Raw genomic sequence first — 16,103 nt, forward strand, 5'->3', positions numbered from 1 at the left:
CAGCCATCGCACCTCGACTACGCTATGAAATTTGCTAGCCTACACTTTTTCACCACGATCTTCAATTACCTTCAATGCTCGTTATGTCGGGCACCATGCCGGTTACCACGGTTCCGCTGTTACAACCTGACATTACCGATTCCATCACCTTGGGCTCAATTACGCTCCGAATCTATGAAATTCATCGACCGCGATGTCATTAAAACCTTTATCTACGCACAAATATTGTTCTTGAACTCCACTCACCGCTTCATCGCCGCTGCCTTTTGACTGCCCTGGTCGAGAACGGATTTCTTGTGCTGCTGGCTTGGGCGCCCAGTTCCACGTGCTTGCCGTAGACGAGCGACTGTCCTTTCAGGTTCACAGGTTCATGCCGCCTCATTCCGCGTCGTAGCACTCCAACCGGCTTCACACGAAACTAAAGCAAAGAAGGCGGCAAAAATACAATCAGACATCGTGGTGGCCGCGACAGGTGTCACCGTTTTCGGCGGCTATTTCGACGGTAGCCTGCAAAGTTGCCTACCCGCACTTTACACTCTCCCCTATTCACCATAACCCTCCCCCACGCACACATACACACACGCTCCGTAAGAAAAACAGGTGGAATCGTATCTGGCCGCTCAGTTCAGTGGCTCAGCGTTATCGCACCGTTCGTGCTGTGACCCTAGCTGCTCCGATCAGATACCGCGGAAATTTCGACCAGTTTGCTTCGAAAGTAATTGTTACTTGTGTGATTTTTTTTTCTTTTCAATCTGCCCTGTCGTATTCAATAACGCGCCTCGTAAGGCCAAAGCACGTTTGTTGTGTTCTGAGGTGTCCGCGTTTGCAATGGCAGCTCACCGCAACGTGTGCATCAATTTTAATGCGCATATATAGTCCACACAAATGAGCGGAAACTGAGCACCTCACTCTATTAACATCAAAATCCTACGTCACAAGTTTCTGCTGGCTGCCATGCTCCTTGCATGTGCTGTCTACGCATGTGTTGCGGTGTGCATCACTTTATTTTGTGTGCTTACGTGGCTAGATGTGTTTCAGAAAAAAAAAAAACGCATGGTCCCGCCTCACTCGGCGCTCCCTGAAACCAAAACTGCAAGTAGGCACTGGAATAGCTTCCCCAAATAATTAGCCGCTGTGCACTCAAGCAAACGAGGTTTCCAGCAATCATAAGCGGTTTGTTAGCCACTCATTGCAACAGAAAAGCACGATACAAAAATTTTTGCGATTATGAGAGACGCCGTAGTGGAGGGCTCCGGAAATTTCAGCCACCTGGTGTTCTTTAAAAGGGTCATGAAGCACCCCTTGGGCTTGTTGAAAAAACACATCCTGCGGAAAGCTGACACGGCTATGAACTACTCTGCCAAATATTACAGTCGTGCGCGCCGCGAAGGCCACAAGCGGAGCGCGAAGTTGCCGTTTCGTCAGGCGCCCTCTTTTCAAACAGAGGCCGGTTCTCACTCTCGTCGGTAAGGGGGGGGGGGGGGGGGGGGGCGTCTGCACGTTGACGTCGCGGATCTGCCTGTTTACGTCGCAAGAGACGTAAACGTCTCTTGCGAGCTGCAGAAATTAGGCGCCTTTTCCTCTTCAAACCACTACCACCATCACAACGTCGCAAGAGACATAGCATGCTTATTGGCCGACAGCCGACGTAAATCGAGAGCGGCGTTCGGATCAGATGCGCTTCTTGCCACGGGGTGCCGCCACTTTCCGGCGCCGCACTCCTCAGTACACGGTAGCCGCACTCGCGCACGCGAATCACAGCGGGAGAGCGATCGCGTTTCATGACGCGCGCTGACGTAACTTCGTTCCCTCGTGCCATCCCTCCCTGTCTAGCTTCCAGTGCGCTCGTCGGCACGAGAAAAGAGAGAAAGCGCTGGGAGCGTGCGCCAAACTCCCGTAACTCCGCTGATTCTTGACGGATTCGAGAAATTTTTGCGGCAATCGATTCGGGAGGCAGTAAACTCGGATGCTGAGGTCATTAGATCATTACTTGGATAAGTGGTTCATGACCCCTTTAACGTGCACATAAATCTAAGTACGCGGGCCTCAAAAATTTTTTCCTCCATCGAAAATGCAGCCGCCGCGGGGATTCGATCCCGCGAACATAGAAATTCATCTCGCCCGCTGCTATAAGTAGCCGCGGCCAACACTGGCGTAAATCATGGGGGGGGGGGGGGTCAGGGGGGTTCTAACCCCTCTTGTGCTCAGGCCGGGGGGGGGACACTTCCAAGGGGAAGTGTCCCCCCCGGCCTCAACATTCAAACATCATATTACTTTTCAAACATCATATTTCAATTGCTTGACAGAGAAATATAGCGCTCTTAACTTTTTTAACGCTTGTTTGTTTCGTAGTAGTAGTACGTGTGCACCTGTGTTCAATACTCTGCAGCTGTGTAAAGCTGTATTGAAATTGTAACTACCATTCGATCGGTTTTCAAGAGCATAGCACAATGCAATTACGTGAGCTGTGAACCCATGCTCACTTCTTTTTCTTAAAATTTATTTCAAAGCATGGTTTTAAATTTTACATAATTAAATATAAAACCTATATTTATAAAAACAAAATGGCCGCCATGGCCATGAGTGTGTCCCCCCTTGTTGTTTTCTGGATTTACGCCACTGGCGGCCAATAAGACTGGCGGGCAGCCTTCTTGAATTACGTTAAGAAAGGGACACCATCTGGCTATTCCAAAAAAAAAAAAAGTTGTTGTTCAGTATAGTAATGCGCTGGTTATTGTGCCCACTTCGTTTTAACGCCGCGGGTTTTCGCAGACTTGTGATGTCGCGTAACAAGGAGGCGACCTTATGGCACACCGACAATTTTTGACGAATAGCGAGAATCAGTGAACAACGATATGCCGTATTGAAAATAGTTTATTATTATTTTTTTACGCAGTCCTGCGTAAGTGGTATTTACGCGGTGGTTGCCCTATGGTGGTAAAAAATGTTCCGAGGGCAGTACCAACATCGTCTGTCACGCGTCGTCAAAACGATGAAAGCTCACAACGTCAAAGTGATACACGTATAAACAGCTGACACATTATTATTATTATTATTATTATTATTATTATTATTATTATTATTATTATTATTATTATTATTATTATTATTATTATTATTATTATTATTATTATTACTATTATTAAATGAAACTGTTCCGCAATTGAGAGAGAGCGGGATTCTTTCATAGGTGGGCGTCAGTGGAAATGCCGCCCACCGCTATAGTTCACCGCCCACCACTGAGAAACCAATAAATAGCCGCTGCACGCAATCCCAGTGAGCCGCGCCTCCCGTCACCCGGTTATGCAAACGGAAGTTTGAACAACTGACCTTGTGCGCCAACTCCAGTGCCAGCGCTAGAACACAAGCACCTTTGCTTCCGTTTTCTATGTGCGTCATATATCCCAGAAATGCGCGACCAGAAGTGGAATATGGATGTCACCCGAAAACGGGAAGCTTGAAAACTTGAAATTAGCGAACTTAATGGCTCAGTATCTTCGCTCCGTGTCGGCTCCCCGCATTCGTGCGCTCCTCGACTCTCGTCAGTTGGCGAGAAATTTTTAGCTTGGCCATTGGCGAACATTCCAGAACGAATGCGAGACCCTCAGATTTTCTAGGTTGGGTGTCAGCCGGTCCTCCTATGCACACCCCCTGCTCCGCTCCCGCCCTAGCTTCACCTTTGCCCTCCTCCTCTCCACCCAGTTTCACCCTCTCTCCACGTCGCTACCCTTTCTCTACCAGGCTCAACTCGCTGCATTAGGACAGACTAATGGGTTAAGGGCGAGACAGAGAGAGAGAGAAATTACATTTATTTACACACCCGGCGTGTGGGAAGTCCCCGGCCTCGCAGGGCGCGGATGTTCCCTATCTTAAGATTACGGCTATTAGAATCCGATAATCTCAGAGCCTAGACCTCGAGGATGTTGTGCTCCAACTAGGCGACAGTTACTCGGGTGCCTCCTGGTACGATTTTCCATGCGATGCGACGTCCGACACGGCGGTGGGGAAACCGAAATGGTGACCTTCCATAGCATCGTACAGCCACCATTCCCTCTCCCCCACCGCCGCGTCGGCCGGCACATCGCATAGAATAAAATCGTACCGTCTGTCTCGCGCTTTAGTTGGCATAACTCAGAACGGCAGAATAAGTTGCCCCCCCCCCCTTTTTTTTCCTTCGCGTGGTGTCGTGTGTTATATGCGATCACGTCGGTTAGCGCTGTGTCCCGGCCCTGTCGCCATCCGTGTGCTTCTTTCCGATAACGTTCTGAATTTCGCTACACTATATATAGGATTCCCACTCACCCACTTATTGCTTTGCCCATGCTCTCCCTCTCGTCAGGCTTGCCCTCGAAGCTCGGTTAGAAATTGCGCACGATGGATCCCCAGGGATTTATTTACATCTGCTTTAAACAGTTCCACTGTTAAAATCATTCATTGAATCAACCTGTACTTTGATCCCCCGCACGCGATCCTGCCATGTAATCAGTCCATTTACTCTCACGCACGAGAGGTAATTGAACACGCGGGCACTCCAGTTTTATCCCAAGAAATTGCACAACGTAGTCTGCAAACAGCTTGGTCGAACTCGACGAGTATCACGGATAGTTTATAGACAACCCACAAAACGATTTGTGCACAAGTGCAGGGGCGTGATACGTACTCTATATCAAACAACACCCCAGAAAGAATTATCATAATTGCAGTCAAATAAACACTTTTATGATATAAATGTTGCCACGCTTCTTTCTCCTTTTTTTCGTAGTGAGTGAAGCAACTTTATCGAATATTGTTTTGATTGATATTTTTCATAATATTCAAAATAAATATGTTGTTTCGAATTAATACTGTCAAAAGAACAATTCTTCCTCTATTTGATTTCCTGAACTAAAAAAAAACAACCGATTTTTTCGCGGTCGCGAACTATTCGCGGTTACGTTACTTTTTTGTAGAAATACGTAGCTACAGAAGTTAGTTTTAAGAAACAAAGGGACACCAACACAGCTATAAAATGTAAAACCAAGAATAAAAAAAAGCCGGCAGATCCCACGCATTGTGGGAATCGATGTAATGCGAAGCAGCCAGCAAAGAGCTGCATACATCGTCTTGTATGTCATTGAGGAAAATGCGTGTCATGGTTTTCATGTTAACTCCTATTATTTATGTTCGTCACACAGTAACGTCGCGCAATACCAACTTCGCGGTAGATCAAGCTAGCGAAACGGCCGCCAGCGCCCCATGAGCGTGGCACGCAAGTCATGCTGTACATGACATACGTGTCATGACTTTCATGTTAACTCGTGTTTTTATGTTCCTCACACGGTCACGTCGTAAGATACCAATTTTGGTGTATATCAAGCTAGCGAAACGGCCGCCAGCACCCCATGAGCGTGGCACGTAAGTCATGCTGTACATGACATGCGTGTCATGATTTTCATGTTAACTCGTGTTTTTATGTTCGTCACACAGTCACGTCGCGCAAAACCAATTCCCGGGTAGATCAAGCTAGCGAAACGGCCGCCAGCGCGCCATGATCGTGGCACGTAAGTCATGCTGTACATGACATGCGTGTCATTATTTTCATGTTAACTCGTGTTATTATGTTCGTCACACAGTCACGTCGCGCAAAACCAATTCCCGGGTAGATCAAGCTAGCGAAACGGCCGCCAGCGCGCCATGATCGTGGCACGTAAGTCATGCTGTACATGACATGCGTGTCATTATTTTCATGTTAACTCGTGTTATTATGTTTGTCACACAGTCACGTCGCGCAAAACCAATTCCCGGGTAGATCAAGCTAGCGAAACGGCCGCCAGCGCGCCATGATCGTGGCACGTAAGTCATGCTGTACATGACATGCGTGTCATGATATTCATGTTAACTCGTGTTTTTATGTTCGCCACACCGTCACGTCGCGCAATACCAATTTCGTGGTAGATCAAGCTAGCGAAACCGCCAACAGCGCCCCATGAGCGTGGCACGTAAGTCATGCTGTACATGACATGCGTGTCATGATTTTCATGTTAACTCGTGTTATTTATGTTCGTTACACAGTCACGTCACAAGATGCCAATTTTGGTGTATATAAATCTAGCGAAACCGCCGCCAGCGCCCCATCAGCGTGGCACGTAAGTCGTGCTGTACATGACATGCGTGTCATGATTGTCATGTTAACTCGTGTTTTTACGTTCGTCACACAGTCACGTCGCGCAATACCAATTTCGTGTATGATCAAGCTAGCGAAACGGCCGCCAGCGCTCCATGAGCGTGGCACGTAAGTCATGCTGTGCATGACATGCATGTCATGATTTTCATGTTAACTCGTGTTATTTATGTTCGTCACACAGTTACGTCGCAAGATACCAATTTTGGTGTATATCAAACTAGCGAAACGGCCGCCAGCGCACCATGAGCGTAGCATGTAAATCATGCTGTACATGACATGCGTGTCATGATTTTCATGTTATGACTTGTCATTTATGTTCGTCATACAGTCATGTTACGCCATACCAATTTTGGTGCACATTCGATGAACCAAGCGACCAGGAGAGCACAAAGTCGTAGGCGGATAGATAGATAGATAGATAGATAGATAGATAGATAGATAGATAGATAGATAGATAGATAGATAGATAGATAGATAGATAGATAGATAGATAGATAGATAGATAGATAGATAGATAGATAGATAGATAGATAGATACGCTCAAAGTCGCAGAAGTTCGCTAAGAAATGCTTCGCATTTAAAACCCACCATCTACAGCTGCGATTCTAACCCGGGCCTTTTGAGTAAGAAGCGGGCATTCTACCCCTGGACCACTTTGGCGGAGCCGCGCGCATCTCTTAAACGACGAAACATTGCAGACTAGAGTCACTGGAAAATCAGAGTACCGCAAAGGCAGGCTGCACGCGGGCAACATTGGGCGGCGGCGGCCATTTCCCTTCCAGACCGTCCGGCGCGTTGCTAGCGTGTGTTGAGAAGTGACCGCTCTTTTCGCCTCGGTGCCGTGTTACGCTCGGCGGAACGGCGTTATGTGTGTGTGTTTATTCAAGAGGATATTAGAATCGATTTCGAGTCATCGACAGTTATGGATCGACTGCGCGGTTAGCGATGTAACTAATGAAACGTGCGGCGAATGCTGCCATGTGCTCGCGAACTCGCTTCATGGCTTCATCGGTCTCTTCGTATCACGCCGGGTGTGTTCGCTAGGTCCGGAGCTGAAAACATAGCTGCATTAGCGCAGTGACATTGTGCGAGATGCCATTTACTTCGACATTTGGTGAACCTTGACTGTTTGCGCTAGCTTTGCAGTCGGTGTTCAGGTTCACTGCACTCGAGAACGTTATCTAACAACATCGAGAACATTCAACATTGCGTCCTTCGACTGATCGCTGACGCATTGCTTGCGCACCATGCTTGCTGTTCAACTGGTTGTTATGTGTTATAGAAGTTGTGTGTGTACGGTAATTGGAAGTTGTGCGCGACGTATTTATGTCTTGATTCGGAACGCCAGCAGCCAAACGCATGGGCGAATCGGCGTGCGGTAGGTAAGGTGCGTCTTATCTTGCGATACGTAGAAAATAGGCCATTGATAATGATCCACATCACTGCTTAATTGTTTCATTTACTATTTCTTTTCTCCTTAATATTCCCAACGTTGCAGTGCATTTGCAAATATTTTGCTGTGTTCCGACAAACAGTCTTTTTTTTTTTTTGCGTTGCGAGCGCGTAAACAGCTGGGGCGGCTGCGGTTCGGTTGCTGCACTGCTGCACTTTTTGTTTTCATAATGCCCTATTAATAAAACTTCATCGGCACCTACTTTATGTTCTTTTCATCAAAAATAGCACATCCGGGAAATTTTTAAAGCTTCTGCAACACAGTATATATAGACATAGGGCTCGTATAAAATCGACTCCCGCAATGCGTGGGATCTGCTTTTTTTTTTTTTTTTTTGCTATGACCATTTCTCACCCACTAACCTATATTTTAGGGGTACGCTCGGCGCAAAGCAGCATAAGCAACATTTTTTGGGCAACTAATTTAAAAATACGACTAATAACATTGCCTTATACCAAGTTTATCAACAGAGTTCCACGCTTCTGTTTTGCGCAACGGCAAATAATCATGCCACAATTGCCTTCAAGGTATACCAGTAAGTAAACAGTTACTATTTTAACAAATCTTCAATTTCACTCCCGTGCGTGACACGCTTATAACTCGGATAGCATACGTAATCTGTTCAACAGATCGAGATATAAACAGCCGAGCAAATAGAAAGGTATGTATTGCTTTCAATATCGCTGACCATAGCGAACCGAAAAGGTGAAGTATCCTGTCTCCTGTCGCATTAGATCTTTTCCAGCAAAGTTTGTGTAGTTCACTGTAGGAAGGTGTGTTCTTCGAAGGGGGCGAATTCATTCCGACCAACTACTATATGCAGCCACGTAGAACGGCGCTCTTTGACATTAATTTTTCCCACGCGGCATGCAAAAATTAACAAGATTCTCAGAGTAGCTCGTTCGATTGCTGGTGAGCTACCCAGGCCCCCACTTCGGATCAAGGGGGTGCCCCCCCCCCCCTCCCGAAAAAAATTTCTTACGCCCCTGTCTGGAAGGCGCGTTTAAAAATGCGACAAAGTACTTCTAGGGACCGTGGTACCGCTAAATGTCCGGCCAAGCTCTGCATTGAACGCGCCTTCACCCAAAGCGCTTGGAAGGGATATGGCGGCGAGAAGTCACGTGATGCGAGTAAGCCAATCGCGTCGGCGGCGGCGCGCGGAAAACAGATGCGATACTCTGGACTACCGATCGCAGCGCCGCACGTGGATTGACCCTCTTTGGGCTTCACTTTCTGCACATTGGTGCTGCGGCCGTTCCTAGCACTCCCCTGTTCTAGTACACTCTACATGCGTGCTATACTGTGCATCTGTCTCACTCCAATAAATGCTTCGCACACTACGACACTTCACCCTACGGAAATATTCATTCATTCAGCGCAGTGCTAAATAGCCTATCTCGCATTTACACACAAAACGTAGGGGAGAGGGGCAGCGCTCACAAACAAGTATGCCGCAAACAGGTGTTTGCGTGTTGCGATTTCCTCACACTTCACAATGATGAAATATCGTGTTGAAAACGAGTAGTAGGAACGATTTAATACAACGCTCGCAGCAGTGACGACACACCTAAGCGTTCACATTGGAGTATAGAGTAACTAAGCTACAAATGACGGCCGCGCCATGTGGCAGCACGTCTGATTTCGCTCGCTGGATTTCAAGCAAGACGAACGTGCCGGCCGCGATGTCCTGGATTACTCCTCGTACCTCTCGCCTGGGGCGTAGCCAGGGGGGGGGGTTCAGTTTTGCTTGTGTATATATACACGCACACATACAAACACACGCACGAACATACATAACGTATGGTTGAACCCCCCCCCCCCCCCCCCCCCAGAAAAAAATTACTGGCTACGCCCCTGCCTCTCGCTGATCGGCGCCCTGTGACGGTCGCCTCGCCCGCTATGCCGTGCGCCGCTCATCGTGGGGGCCTTCTCCGCTTCGTCGATGTTGTCAACCGTGCCTCTGGCTGTGTTTCGTGGTCCCGTCCCTGAACTCCCGTGATCGTCTCCCACATCTTTCCTGTCCTCTTTTCTTTCCGTTGGATGGATGGCTCTATCACTTTTCTCTCTATTTTTTCCTACTATTCTTTCATTCACTCCTTACCCCCATCCCTACAAGGCACTGCGCCGTGTCGCCTTAAGGCAGACAGAAATTAGGTGCCTTTTTCCTTTTCTCAATAATCACAGAAGAAGCACGTCTTCTTCGAAACGGGAAGATGGCAGTCACTAAGCCTTGCTGTTCCAGTCAGGTTGCATTCCATCTATTGCAATGTCAAATTTTTTGTTATTTCTTACTGACCTTACTTTTTTTTTGCCCTTTATTGTCACATTTTACTCCTGCCTATATGCATGTGATGACATTGCGGTTCTATACCAGTCTGACCCCTAGCTGCTTCTTGATTACAATCATGCACACGTATTTTGCACGTATCGACATTCGACGGCTTAATACTTACATCCGCTTTGAATCCCATGGCCTTTGGGAAGCGTATGCATTGCTGGGTGAATATCCTCGCATTCCATTACGATGAGCTTACGGGTATCCGGTGTTTTTTGTTGCAGCACACACGTGCCTCATCCTGTTGCGAATAGTTCCTGCGGCATGTTTTTCGTTTTCCTGTCTACTTAGCTCGGGCCTCAAACAGCAGAGCGCTGTCCTTTGTGTTATCATACGAAGTCTTCATTCAACCTTTTTTTGTTTGTTTGTTTGTTTGTTTCAGTTTTCTTCAATTTCCGACAGGTGCAAAAGGATACGCGCAATGTTGCCCAACTCGCATCGTCTCCGATATACGTGGCCCCGGCTGCGTGGCTATATTCTGGATATGATTAAATTCCGCCATGTTGTCGAAGAACACAATTTATGTAAAGCAGTTACGGAAAATCAACGCCCCCCCCCCCCCCCCCCCCCCCCCCCGCGCCCCGGTGATCGCTTGGCTGCGTCAATGCCCGTGTGTCCTATTGAAATGTATGAGCCAACCGGCATTCCTTGACGTCATAGCTCTAAAGTGAGCACTGTTTGTTTTTTTAATATGTCTCGGTGACGTTAAGTCCTCTAACGAGGACGAGTCTGAGGGCAAGGCTACCCATCTGAGCCGCCAAGAGCGCCCTTGGGAAAGGTTGCGGTTAAATAAAAGCGCTGCGCATGCATGCAGACTTAAAGCTGGCCTTCCTCCCGTAGAAATTGTAAACAGGAATTCAATGCTGCGATGCGTAGAGGTCAACGGCGCAACAAAAGATCGCATTCGTGACGCACACGCCAGCTGTGCTCAGGCCGTAGCGCAGGCAGCTTACGTATTGCGGTGGGTTATCCGCCATATGTTTGAAAAAAGACACCGTGAATACTCACTGCTACTTATTTCTCTCTCTCTCCATGACAATAAATGCCACTGTTATGACCAGATAGTTATACGTAAGAGTCCTTGCTGACTTGCAAGCGTTGGCTTTGTCAGCGTCCTTTGACAAGTGTCCTTGTTGACGTCATGGAAGAGACCGAGCATGCGCACTATCTTTCTCATAGACCTGCGCTAGCAGGGGGCAGTCCCCCCTCCCCCTTAATCATCGAAAGGGGGCGCCAAGTCTGCCCTGCATCTTTATTGTCGAACCTGTTCCTTGATTTAAAAATGCAGAGTGATGACCATGAAAGCTTTTGATGATAATGGCTACCGAGAACTGTATTCTAAGAACTGTTTACTACCTGGGTGCCTTTAAACTCAGAAAGCCGAGGACCAAAGGCAGGTCATTATGAGGAGCACGTTTTCACTTGATTTTCGCTGTTGCATCCAATGACCCCCCCCCCCCCCCACCTAATGGAGAACCCAGCGCACGCCTGCAGTCTCTATACATATAGTACAGGTGTCTCAAACTCAGCTGAGCTAGCGGGCCGTAGTCACGAAATTTGGTCCCGCGGGGGCCGAGACAGCGAAGAAGGTTGAAACAGGGGTGGAAAAGGGGGCCAACAAAGGGTCAGCTAATGTTGCTATTTAAAAGGCCTTTCTGATATCTCATATATGGGGATCATTTCTGAAGGGGATTTGGCGTCAGCATTCGAGAACCATATCGATAACAATCTCCGGAATGCCGAAAATCTGGACTCTGATTCTTAAATATGGCGTTTTTGTTCAATGGTTTAAGTCTCAACAAACGGTGACTGCATTTGGTGCCTCACGAAAAAGTTCTTCAGACCAGTCGCGTCTGTGTAGCTCATCCGAACAAAGTGTTATTAATCGAAATAGGCGAGAAAATAATGAAAGTAGTCAGACAACCTTTTCCTTGTGAAGTACAAAATAACCGCTAAAGTCTTAAACAAGCTCGCCTAGAGAGAGAGAGAGAGAGAGAGAGAGAGAGAGAGAGAGAGAGAGATGAAAAAAGGCGGCCGAAGCAGCGAAGGAAACTAGCGTGCTTCAAGTGTCGAGCTGTGACACTTGATAGCTCGCGCTCATGTTCTGTTTGTTCGTTTAGCGGCGTCCCTTGAGCTCGAGTGACTTTCGTACGCTCCGTAACATGAGCGCGGACATCACGGTGAAAGCTCGAAACATTCCTCTTCCCCTCACCACGAGAAAACCGCGCGAGCAGACAGCGGAAGGGCAAGGTTCTCCCTGCGCAAATATAAGAAGAAGCGAGCGAGCTCGCCGACGACTTTTAAATCCGCCCGTTGCGCTCCTCGCGCCATCTCGCTGGTAATGAAGAAACGCTTATAAGCGCCTGCCGTCTCCGAGTCCTGCCAGCGGTAAAGGGTGTGTATATAACGCTCCCCGTTAGCTACCTGAAGGATCTGCGCTTTCTGGCGTAGTGGTTAGCGCCACGCGCTGTGGAACGAGAGGTCGCTGGTTCGATTCCGCGCTTCGGAAGCATTTTTCTGAATTATTTTTATTTGGGACTTTGATATATATATACATACTTATACATATACGGTGCATGACGGCGGCGACGGCGACGGCAAGATACAGCCGAGGCTGTCCATATAATTCCTATCGCAATAAAAAGGAAGGCCGGGAGGTTAACCAGATATTAGCATCTGGTTTGCCACCCAGCACTGGGGTGGAGAAATAGGGAAACCTAATCACGCCGTTGGCCATGCCTGCCAAAATTCCATTCTGGTACGGGCAGTTGGTCATAGTAGGCGGAAAGCTCATGGATTACTTATTAATAAGATAAATAAAACAACGGACAAAGACAGTTATGTGCGGGCCGGGCCGCTAGCAAGAAGTCCGCGGGCCACATGCTGCCCGCGGGCCGCGTGTTTGAGACCGTTTCAGACAAGGACAATGAGTCGAGAGAAAACACTGAGCTATCTGGTTTCCTTATTAAGGCGAAAGCCATAGATGCCTCATCAAACGCGAGTGATGTCGAAAATCATCATCACGTGATGACATCACCATATGACGTCACAGATACCAAATTTGTGACGTCATAGTGACGTCACATCCCAACGTCGCTTCACATTATCACATTGGCTCATTGTCGTTTGGTCAAAGGTGGGCCGATCACGGAGGCAGTGCAAAACCAGGTGAGGCGCGGGAAGCTTCAATGCATCCGATCCTTGAGGCAGTGCAAAACCACGTTAGGTGCAGAAATAATTCGGAGGGGAGCGGGGGTGGATCAATACATCGACTGAGAAGGAAAGGGAGATGGCTTTCGCCTTCGAGTCGTCTCTTGAATGCATAAGGAACCCTGTAAGGTTCTTGCGGCTTTCCTATTACTACACGCTTGATTTGATCCGTGAAAACGTCGTGCCCCCATTCCCTCTTGGACAACACGTTGGTCCAGGGACACCGGTTGCAGCCGGCCCGTCACCTTCGTACCACTGCGATAACGTGGGCATAACGCGTGAGGCAATCATCGCTTACAACAAAACAGCTTTCACGAGCTCGTAATAGCTCTCTTACGCGACGTCGTTACAGCCCTTATCACGGTCGCCGGTGTATATGCCTAGCTCAACGGTGTGTACAGCTGTAACTGCGTTCGGATAAGGCATATCTGAACAGGACGCCGCAGCCGCGCACGCGTCATGCGCACGCTCGGTAGATAAGGAAGGTGTACACTAAGGACCTCGAACCCGTTCTCATTTCTTCATCACGCCTTTCAGAGTTTTCTCCGAGCCCTCTACAATGGCAAGAATTGTAGCTCAACTGGCGCGTGTCAAATAACGTGGCCAGTGACCGTTTGAGGGCCGAATAAAAGTGACGTGCTGTTATCTCTCTGGGCGATATGCCTGCTGTGAAGCCCATTGTTGAACGAGATGGGGAACTGAGGACGGGCTTGGTAGCTCGGGGCTCATAGCGCCAGCGTAAATGATTGTCGTTAAAAATGAACGAAAGAAGGGGAATTTTAAGGGCTCGTTTTTCTTTGCTAGACACATTACTTAGAACTAAGAGACAAGAAAGCCAAGGAAAGTATATATAGGGGATGTTATCCGTATTAATTATGATGTAAATGTGAAGAAAGTAAAGTGGACGAAAAAATAACTTGTGTCCGGCAGGGACCGAACCTGTGACCTTCGAATAACGCGTCCAATGCTCCACCACTGAGCTACGGCGGCGGTCGTCCTCCAGTCCACTCTATGGGGGATATATGTGCATTTAAACCTAGGAGTCAGCGCCGCTATAGCCATGGCCGGCGGCAAGTTATCTTTTCGCCCCACTTTACTTTCTTCACATTTACATCATAATTACTACAAATAACATATTTTCCTTGGCTTTCTTATCTGTGAGTTCTAATTAATGTCGTTAAAAATCAACCTTATACGTCTAGCAACCGGATGCTTGTATAACGATTCCTTCCCTTTGGGAGCCACATCAGTAACTCTGGTGCACCAGTAGTGGCGCGGCATTTCGATGCTGGCGATGGGGAAAAAGGGAAAAGGAAAAAGAATGGAACGAATCTCCACGGAGTGAATGATGACGAGTGGGCGAAGCTAGGTCCTAATGTCAATAATGTCTACGTTGTAGTCGCCGACTAGTATAAAGGGTTCGTGCTTGTAGGGGTTTCCTATTGTTCTGTCTCAATTATATGACAGAACAATAACAATTATGTTACTTAACCCCCCTCCCCCCAGCCTAAAGAATAAGTAAGTTAATAAGTTAGTTATGAGGCTTGCTGTAGTGGGCGACCTCGGACTAATTTTGACCATGGAATGGGCTGGAGCATCTCAGTAGGTAGTATATACGGACACAAGAGGAAACGATAAACGGACACAACCGCTCGCGGTTGTAAATCTTGTGTCCTGCCGCGCTATAGATGCTCCAAACCATTCAGTAATGGCAAAGAAACAACCCCACAGCAGTATACCTTTTTTTCCCCATTTCGACACATCGATGTGATGCCGCCACGGCAGCGATTCGAACACGCGTCCTCAAACAACCCACCCGCCGTGCCTAGAGGATCGGCTTCGTTGCAAAAGATGTTAAATACCTCGCGAGGTCACGTACCACGCGTCGGTGTGCATGCAAAGGCTTCGAAAATAGCCACGTTTCCGGAATCGGGCCTGCAGTACACTATAGGTCCAACCCTTGTCGACAAGTAAACCGAGCAGTATACGCGCGTTTACTCAAGGCTTTCGCGATACGCTTTAGCGGAGCAAGCGAGAGATAACCTGTGAAAACAGTGCACGCTCTGCTTTCCGTTTCGTGAGATAACGGCGCTTATCCCCCACTTGTGATCACACGCTCTTCAGCCGCACTGTTTGCTCTGATCTCCAGTCTGCAGTGTTTTGTCTCGGTCGTGTGGATGCTCCAAGCCTTTGGTGACAAATTTGGTGACACATGGTGTTTTATCAAAAAATAAATAAGGAAAATGGGCGTTTTTCTCAAATAGTCAAGGCTTTCAGCGAGTCCCCCCCCCCCCTTCCCCGAAAAAAATTCCTGGCTACGGGCCTGCTCGAGATACACTGGTCTTGCGTACTTCCACTGCTTGTTTGGTGTCCGTACATACGATGAAGAGAAACAAACAAACAGGGTATAGATAGCTTGCACATGACGTCATGGGCGCGGCTTCTGAACGTACTGGCACACCGCGATCGCGGCTTTGGTGACAAACAAGTTGTGGTTAACCTGCTTCAATGTGACAATGACGTGGCAACTAGGGACGCCTGCGTGCGTGAATAACGAAAGAACCTGCATGTGGTGTTTTGATAACATTAATGTGACATCGCAAACGTCGCGTCTCCCCGTACTGATGGCCCAACACGGCGGTTTCAGTGACGTCAATGCGAGCCAGGCATACATGCACTCGCAGGTTTAACAGGTACAAGTCTTTTGTACCGTAATGGTGCATTCAGACGACGGACCGAATCCGGATGTGGCGGGACGGACGGCGCGTCACGTGACCTCGCATCAGCGATTCCCCTCGTCCGCGACTCGTCCGCGTCGCTCGCGGACGGATGACCCCAACCTCTTTTTCACATCGGGATTCTGGCGGCGGAACACCGCAGATTTAGCTGACAAATAGGCTGGCAACCAGTACACTTTTCGTCTGCTCGAGCCCTACGGCTGT

This window comes from Rhipicephalus sanguineus, chromosome 9, assembly GCF_013339695.2.
Source record: "Rhipicephalus sanguineus isolate Rsan-2018 chromosome 9, BIME_Rsan_1.4, whole genome shotgun sequence".
In the NCBI taxonomy this organism is placed as follows: Eukaryota; Metazoa; Arthropoda; class Arachnida; order Ixodida; family Ixodidae; genus Rhipicephalus; species Rhipicephalus sanguineus.